Source organism: Mustela erminea, chromosome X (assembly GCF_009829155.1).
Source record: "Mustela erminea isolate mMusErm1 chromosome X, mMusErm1.Pri, whole genome shotgun sequence".
NCBI classification, from domain to species: Eukaryota; Metazoa; Chordata; class Mammalia; order Carnivora; family Mustelidae; genus Mustela; species Mustela erminea.
Genome location: NC_045635.1, coordinates 117,723,327 through 117,731,642, shown reverse-complemented (window position 1 = coordinate 117,731,642; position 8,316 = coordinate 117,723,327).

Here is an 8,316-nt window from a genome sequence, read left to right as displayed (position 1 = left end):
AAAGATTTATTTATTTATTTATTTGAGAGAGAGAGAGTGCATGCATGAGAAAGGGGAGGGGTACAGGGAGAGACTCTTCAAGCAGACACCCCACTGAGCAGGGAGCCTGATGTGGGGCTTGATCCCAGATCCCATGGCCCACGAGATCACCACCTTAGCTGAACCAAGAGTCAGACACTCAGCCAGCTAAGCCACTCAGGCGTACCTGCCCATTTTTTAAATCAAATTATTGGTGCTCAATTCTGCAGCACATATACTAAATCAGATTCTTTGGGGGGGGCTGTTACTGAGTTGTATGAATTCCTTATATATTTTGGATATTAACCCCTTACCAGATAAGTGATTTGCAAATATTTTCTGCCATTCCATGGGTTGCTTTTTCATTTTTTTATTGTTTCTGTTGCTGTACAGAAGCTTTTTATTTTAGTTTGATATTGCCCCACTTGTTTATTTTTGCTTTTGTTGCTTGGATTTTTGGTGTTATATCCAAAAAATCATTGCCAAGACCAATGTCAAGGAGATTTTTTTCTATGTTGCCTTCTAGGAGTTTTATGTTTCAGGTCTTACCTTTAAGTCTTTAACCCATTTTGAGTTAATTTTTGTGAGTGGCATAAGACAGGGGTCCAGTTTCATTCTTTTGCATGTGAATATCCAGTTTTCCCAGTATCATTTATTGAAGAGATGATCCTTTCCCCATTGAGTATTCTTGGCTTCCTTGGCAAATATTAGTTGGCCATATGCACATGGATTTGTCTCTAGGCTCTCTATTCAGTACCGTACATCTGTGTATCTGTTTTTATGCCAGTATCATACTGTTTTGACTATTTTAGTTTTGTAATGTAGTTTGAAATCAAGAAATGTTATTTTTATAGCTTTGTTCTTCTTTCTCAAGATTGCGTTCAGGGTCTTTTGTGGTTCTATACAGATTTTAGGATTTTTTTTGTGGCTGTGAAAAATGCCATTGGAATTTTGGTAGGGATTGCATTGAATCTATAAATAGCTTTGGGTAGTATGGACAACTTAACAATAGACCTTCTTCCAATCTATGAACAAGGAATATATTTCTATTTTATTTGTGTCTCCTTCAACTTCTTTCATCAATATCTTAAATTTTTTAGTATACAGATCTTTCACTGCCATGGTTAAATTTATTCCTAATTAAAAAACAAAACAAGGAATGCCTGGGTGGCTCAGTTGGTTAAGTGTCTGCCTTCAGCTCAGATCATGATCTCAGGGTCCTGGGATCAAGTCCCATATCAGGCTCCCTGTTCAGCGGGAAGCCTGCTTCTCTCTCTCTGCCACTCCCTCTGCTTGTGCCCTCTCTCTCTCTCTAACAAATAAATAATCTTTTTAAAAAGAACCAAAAAAAAAAAAAAAAGAGAGAGAGAGAGAGACAAACCAAAAACAGATTCTTAACCTAGAGAACAAATTGATGGTTACCAGAGGAGAGGCTGGTGGGGTGTGAAATGGGTGAAGGGGTTTAAAAGCACATTTATCATGATGAGCACTGAGTAATAACGAGAACTGTTGAATCACCATATTGTATAACCTGAAACTAGTATAATATTGTATGTTAACTATATGGAATTAAGAATTAATTAATTTATTTAAAAAAAAAAGATCAAATAAAAAGTCTCCTAAATTTATTTCTAAGTATTTTATTATATTTGATGCTATTATAAATGAATTGCTTTCTTTACTTCTTTTTCAGATCATTCATTGTTATCATGTCTGCTTCTGATTTCAATCTGTGGCAATATGTTGTTATCACTAGTACATGAAGGAAATCCAGTCTCACAAAAATATGTGCTTTTGGAAAAGAGAATGGCATTTTTTTTTAAAGATTTTTTTTTAAGATTTTTTATTTATTTATCAGAGAGAGAGAGGGGAGAGAGCGAGCACAGGCAGACAGAGTGGCAGGCAGAGTCAGAGGGAGAAGCAGGAGCCCGATGTGGGACTCGATCCCACGACGCTGGGATCATGACCTGAGCCGAAGGCAGCCGCTTAACCAACTGAGCCACCCAGGCGTCCCAGAGAATGGCATTTTAATTATCTTTTGAGACAACTGTGGATATTCTTCTTTGATATTAAACCACAACTCAGCAAGTGATAGTTTCTTAAAGGTCATCTGCAATGTGGAGCTCGAAATCATATCAATGAACTTTACGTACTCTGTTATGCTAAAGACTGTGGTCTATCTTGTATTTTTTTGAAGGTTTTATTTATTTATTTGACAGAGAGAGAGAGAGAGAGAAATGCACGAGCAGGGGGGTGGGGCAGAGGGAAAGGGAGAAGGAGACCCCCCAGTGAGTGTAGAGCCAGACATGAGGCTGGATCCCAGGACCCCAAGATCATGACCTGAGCCAAAGTCAGGCCCCCCACCAACTGAGCCACCCAGGTGCTCCATCTTGTATTTTGCATCAATCTTTGGTTCATGCATGATATCACAATATTGTATATTGATCATTTCAAAAATACTGATTTCTGAGTTCTGAAGATCTTCCAAATATTTATACTTTTAATTATACAATATTCCAAAAAACCCCACATTTGTTAATATCATCACCAGTAGCAACAGCAAACCGTTTCACTGCTGGGAGACTGTCAAGCTCACAGTGATGGACGCAGTTGTCCAAAAATTCTAATTTTGCTTGAAAGCTCCAATTTCATCACTGGCAACAAACACCGTCAGCTGCTTTCCTTGTAGTGACAGACTTACTGTGTTCATTTTTGAGAAAATATCTGCCAAATACTCAAGTCTGAATAACCACAGTTTTTCCATCAGTTGTCCTTTTAAGTGAAAAAATGGTCTTCTGTGGGGGAAAAAAGTAGCTAGTTCAGCATGCAATTCAACCAACTGTACAAGTGCTTTTCCTCAAGACAACCACTGCACTTTAGCATGCAGAAGTGATTTATGCATACAAGTACTTAGGAGTCGAAATTTAATAAAATGAATATATTTTTTTTACTGCTTCATCTTGGACATTCTTAAAACTGGCCTCCCCCCCCCCAGGAGTGGTGGTGAAGTGCACAATGACTGCTAACATGGCTTAGTGCCACTGCCTTGATTTCACGCTAACATGTCAGAAGCTTTATCCACTGTGGCTTCTGCAACACAGTGAAAAAGGCATATAATGTCTTAGTGCTATCATAAGAATAATTTTGGCTTCACAAAACCCCTTGAAGGGTCCTGGGACCCCGAGTCCACGGTCCATGTTGGCAGAACCAAATGCATCCTGCATCCAGATTCTTGTTTCACTCCCTCATTGCTTCCCTCCCTCTCTCCCTCCCTCCCTCAAAACCATTCATTAAATACCTGCCATGTTCCAGGCCTCCCACAGCGGAGTTATGTTTCGACCATTACAGTCTGCTATCCAGATCAAGCTGAGAGGCTAGAACTAAAACAGAACCCTTCCTCCACACTTATATGGGGGGGGGTCCACTTAGGTGATTATAAGGGTGATATTTCCCAATAGAGCCTTCTCTATCCAGACCCACTGTAGTCTCACGTTATTTTACACTGATTCAAAGATATCATGCCCCTCACCCAGGTTACACTGTATAAGCATTAACAAATCACTCTACAAGGGCAACCGCCCCTAGAGCCAACCACACAGTATTACAGACTTGATGACTTCCAAGGAGAGGAGTAGAGTTAGCCACAGCCCTAACATTTCACTCTGCCTTTACTTTATGTAATAGTCTATATGATTTGTATGTATTTTTTATATATGCATTCGTGTACTTTATATGTGGTATATATACTTGTATACACTTTATATATGCTATGTAAACTATATAAGGATAATCTATATAGTTTGAATCATCAAAAAATGGGAATATTTTTATAGCAATTACAGATGTCAGTTACCACACAGTATAAACATGTTTCTTTCAGAATCCTGCATAGCAAAAAATAAATAAATAAGATAAGATAGTGCACAGTAAGTACTTTATAAGTGTAAAATAAAATACATATGTCTCAGGCACTAATGGGAAGACAAAGCTCACTTCGATCTCACTCTTCTGTGGCATCTTTGGCATAAAAGCCTCATGCCTACTGGGGCACCTGGTTGGCTCAGTTGGTACAGCATGTGACTCTTGATCTTGGGGTTGTGAGTTTGAGCCCCAGTGTTGGATAGAGATTACTTTTTTAAAAATTTTTAAGAATTTTATTTATTTATTTGATGGAAAGACAGTGAGAGCACAAGCAGGGGGAGCGGCAGAGGGAGAGGGAGAAGCGGGTTCCTAGCTGAGCAGGGAGCCTGATATGGGGCTCAAAGCTAGGATCCTGGGATCATGACCTGAGCCGAAGGCAGACACTTAACTGACTGAGCCACCCTGGTGCCCCAGGGGGAGATTATTTTTTTAAAAATCCTCGTATCTATTAATGATGGCTTACTACAATTAAGAATATATCAGAAAAATTGAGGCACCTGGGTGGCTCAGTGGGTTAAGTATCTGACTCTTGGTCTCGCTCAGGTCCTGATCTCAGGGTCATGAATTCAAGCCCCACACTGGGCTCTATACTGGGCATGGAGCCTTCTTTTAAAAAAAAAAAAAAAGGAGAAGACATCAGAAAAAAAGACAGACATTGATTTTTCAATTAGTGTGATAGAGGGCTTAAAAGTAGAATAGTAGAAGCCACAGTCTGTCTTTATTATAAGAAACACACCTCCAAATTCATGTTTTCTGAAGTCTTGATGACAGGCTTTCTAGGCTTGCTTCTGTTCTGAAATTTGTTTCTCATTAGATTTTCCGCTTCCGTCCTCCTTGCCTTCCTGGCCATCTGATGCTGCTGCACACAGCCCATCCAACTTGTTCTTTCTATACTCACAGTGGCTTCCGGCAAAGAGCTGGAGTTTTTCTATTAACGCAAATGTGAAGTACATCTTGCCCATTGTTAATACTCTCATCATTGATACCAACTGTTTCATTAAAATAAGAAGAAAACATTTAAGTACAAATCCAGGAAATTCTCTTCTCTGGGGCACAGCTCCATGGCCCATTTGTTCTGGAGTAGGATAAATGCTGGGAGTCGCAAGGTATCACTAAAAGTTTATTTACTTTCATTGTCTGCTTGTTTCCCACACAAATATATTCTGTGTTTAAAATGTGTAAAGCCGAGCCAGGCCTTCTCACGCTGTTTGCGGTAAAATATGGCTTACCACGTCTCTCTGAGGAACCATTGACAAATAGGCTCTTGTTGTCCAACTTTCGCTCTGCTGAGGGTAATGATTCAGTGGTTCAGAAGGTTAATTCCTAGAGATAGTGTTGTCTTTGGCTTGAACAGATGTTGGTAGTGCTTTAATGTGGTTATCAAACTAGGCTGCCCTTCATTCTTTGCTCTCGGGAGCCCAGGGCATTGTTCCATGAGGCATTCCAGCCCCCCTCTATGGAGATCCAGCGGAGCTGAACATACCACAGCATTACTCCTGCCAGCACAGGCTCCTCTGGGGTCACTGTGGATACTGACAATATACAGCACAGCAACTGATAATGACAGACTCGATCTTTAAAAGATCTGTAAATATTTGTAAGTGCATCAAGATTTAGAATGTCTTTGGATGCTCAGATTCAGTAATCTGTAAAACTACTCATTCAGTAAGTGTTCACAGCCCTCAATAGCTCTACGGACTGGCCTCTCGATGGTTTACTGTATGCTCTAATATCTTTCTGGTCCATGGCAATCTCCAAAATGCAATGCCTGTGTGGTCAGGATGTTTGTGCTCACCAAAGGGAATCAACATCAGGCAAGAGTCCAAATACTAAGCAAGTTCAATTTGCTGGTGCTCATATGTAATGACAAAATCCACCGTCATGAGCTGAGTGGAAGAGAGAACCTCCTAGCTTTGGAGATCATTTCCACCCAAACACAGATTCGTATTTTTCGGGCAAACTGTTAAATGCAATGCCATTGAAATAGTGGCAACCCCATAGCACAGTGCTCTTTCAAAATCAAACTTGTGGGCGCCTGGGTGGCTTGGCTGGTTAAGCATCTGTCTCTTGATTTCAGCTCAGGTCATGATCTTAGGGTTGGGAGATCAAGACCCGAATTGGGCTCTGCACTGGGCATGGAACCAACTTAAGATTCTCTCTCTCCCTCTCCCACTGTCACTCCCCCACCTTGCCCTCTCTAAAAATAAGGGTATGTGCTATGGTGAGTGCTGTGAAGTGTGTAAACCTGGTGATTCACAGACCTGTACCCCTGGGGATAAAAATATATTATATATTTTATAACAAATAAAAAATTAATTAAAATAATAATAATAATAAAATAAATTATTGTCAAAAAATGTAAAAATTTAAAAAATCAAACTCATGGTGGTTGACAACTTATTACGTTTGTTTAGGCACTATGCAAAAAAATACAAGACTTTCCTGCTCTTTTGGAATTTAGTTATGTTGGGAGCCCAGAGTTACATCTATCAAACAATTCAAGAGCAATCAGTAGCAGGAGGATAATGACTTAGTGTCATAACAAATGGTACAGTTCTGGACAACAGATGTCAGGTAGGAAAGTGATGGAGATAGTAATTGATATTGATATTCAAATATAGCTTTGTTGAAGTCTTACTCTGAGCCAACACTGAGTTATGCACTGAGGATACAAAGATGAGTAAGACACAGTCCTATTCTCACGGAGCTCACAGTCCAGTGTGGAAGACAGACCAGCAAACCAACGATTTCAGCATGACAGATATGTGTTAAATAGAAGTCTGTAAAAAATTCCAGGGGAGCCCAAAGTAAGTAGGACTAACTGAGGGAGGGGAAGTTTGGAAGAAGAGTTACAGAGTCACAGAGAAGTAAGCACCATACAGGGCTTTGAAGGACAAGTAGGAGTTCTTCAGGATAATTGGAGAAGGGAACGATAAACAGAAGGACTTGGCAGTATGAAGCATCCCGGTCTAGTTAGGAAAGGGAGAGGCTCAGAGTTACCGGAAGTAGTTACCCTATTCTTAATTTTAACAGATAAGGTAACTGGGGTTCAGGAAGGTTAACGCATTTGTCCTAAGGCCCCACAGCCAGGAGATGATAAAGCAAGGACTCAAGTCTACATCCATCTGCCGCCTCTGTGGTGCTCTCATCAGCAAACTGCCTTCATGAACACCTGGAAACAAGTGCGAGTCAGTTCATGGCCTCCATAAAACCCTTGTGCAGTATGAATTGGCAAGAAATTCACTTCTACATAAGATATAACCTGTAAAATCCCATAGCAAGGGAATCCACTTAAGATTTAGCAAATTTCATTGCAGAAATGTTCATTTTCAACCTTTGCACCATCATTTTGGATCTATTTGGATATGGTCAAAGGAAAAGAGAATATCTACCTGGAAAAGAGAAGAAGGAAACAATAAGAACTGTGTCACTAACCGCTTTATTTAAACTGTAAGGACCTATAGAACATCCTATCAGGGGACGCCTGGGTGGCTCAGTTGGCTGGGCATCTGCTCGAGCCAGAACCCGTCAGGATCCCAGGGTCCTGGAATCAAACCCCACATCAGGCTCCTTGCTCAGCCAGGAGCCTGCTTCTCCCTCTCCCTCTGCCTGTAGCTCCTCCTGCTTGTTCTCTCTCTCTCTCTCTCTCTCTCTCTCTCTCTCTCTGTCAAATAAATAAATAAATAAGAACACACTATCAGTACAGGGACCTCAGCAAATTAATCTGTCAACCAAGCCACCTCATCCTTTCTCTGAGTCTTGGTTTCCTCCTTGGTAAATCACGTAAGCTACACTTACTTGAAATACAAAAAAATATATATTCTTATTCAACATATGACACAAAACTGAGAAGAAACATTAAAAGAAAAACCTTCTCCAGGGAAAGGGATAAGAGCAGAAAGGGCCTTGGTTTTCCCATCTCAAAAGTTGAGGGACTGGGCAGGAGTCGCCCTGGGACTCCACTCCATTCTGACACTCTAGACTTCTATGGTTTTAGATATGCCTGGTTCTCGTGAGGGCACTGCCATCCCCTAGGGGACAGTCACCAAAAAAAACTGAAGGGCACTTTTGATTGTCACAGTGACTGAGTGAATCACTGCTGGCATTTAGTAGCTGGAGACCAGGAAACCAGACACAACCTCCAATGACAAAGAACTGCCCCACATGCCATTTTTCACCCCTGGATTTATTGAGGAATAACTCATAAATAAAACTATACATATTTAAAGTGTACAAACATGGCAATTTGAGATATATAGATATATATATATATATATACTGTGAAATGATTAATCAAGTTAATTCACATATCCATCACCTCACATAGTTACTTTGTATATGTGTGTGTGTGAGAACACTTAAAATCTCTTCTCAACA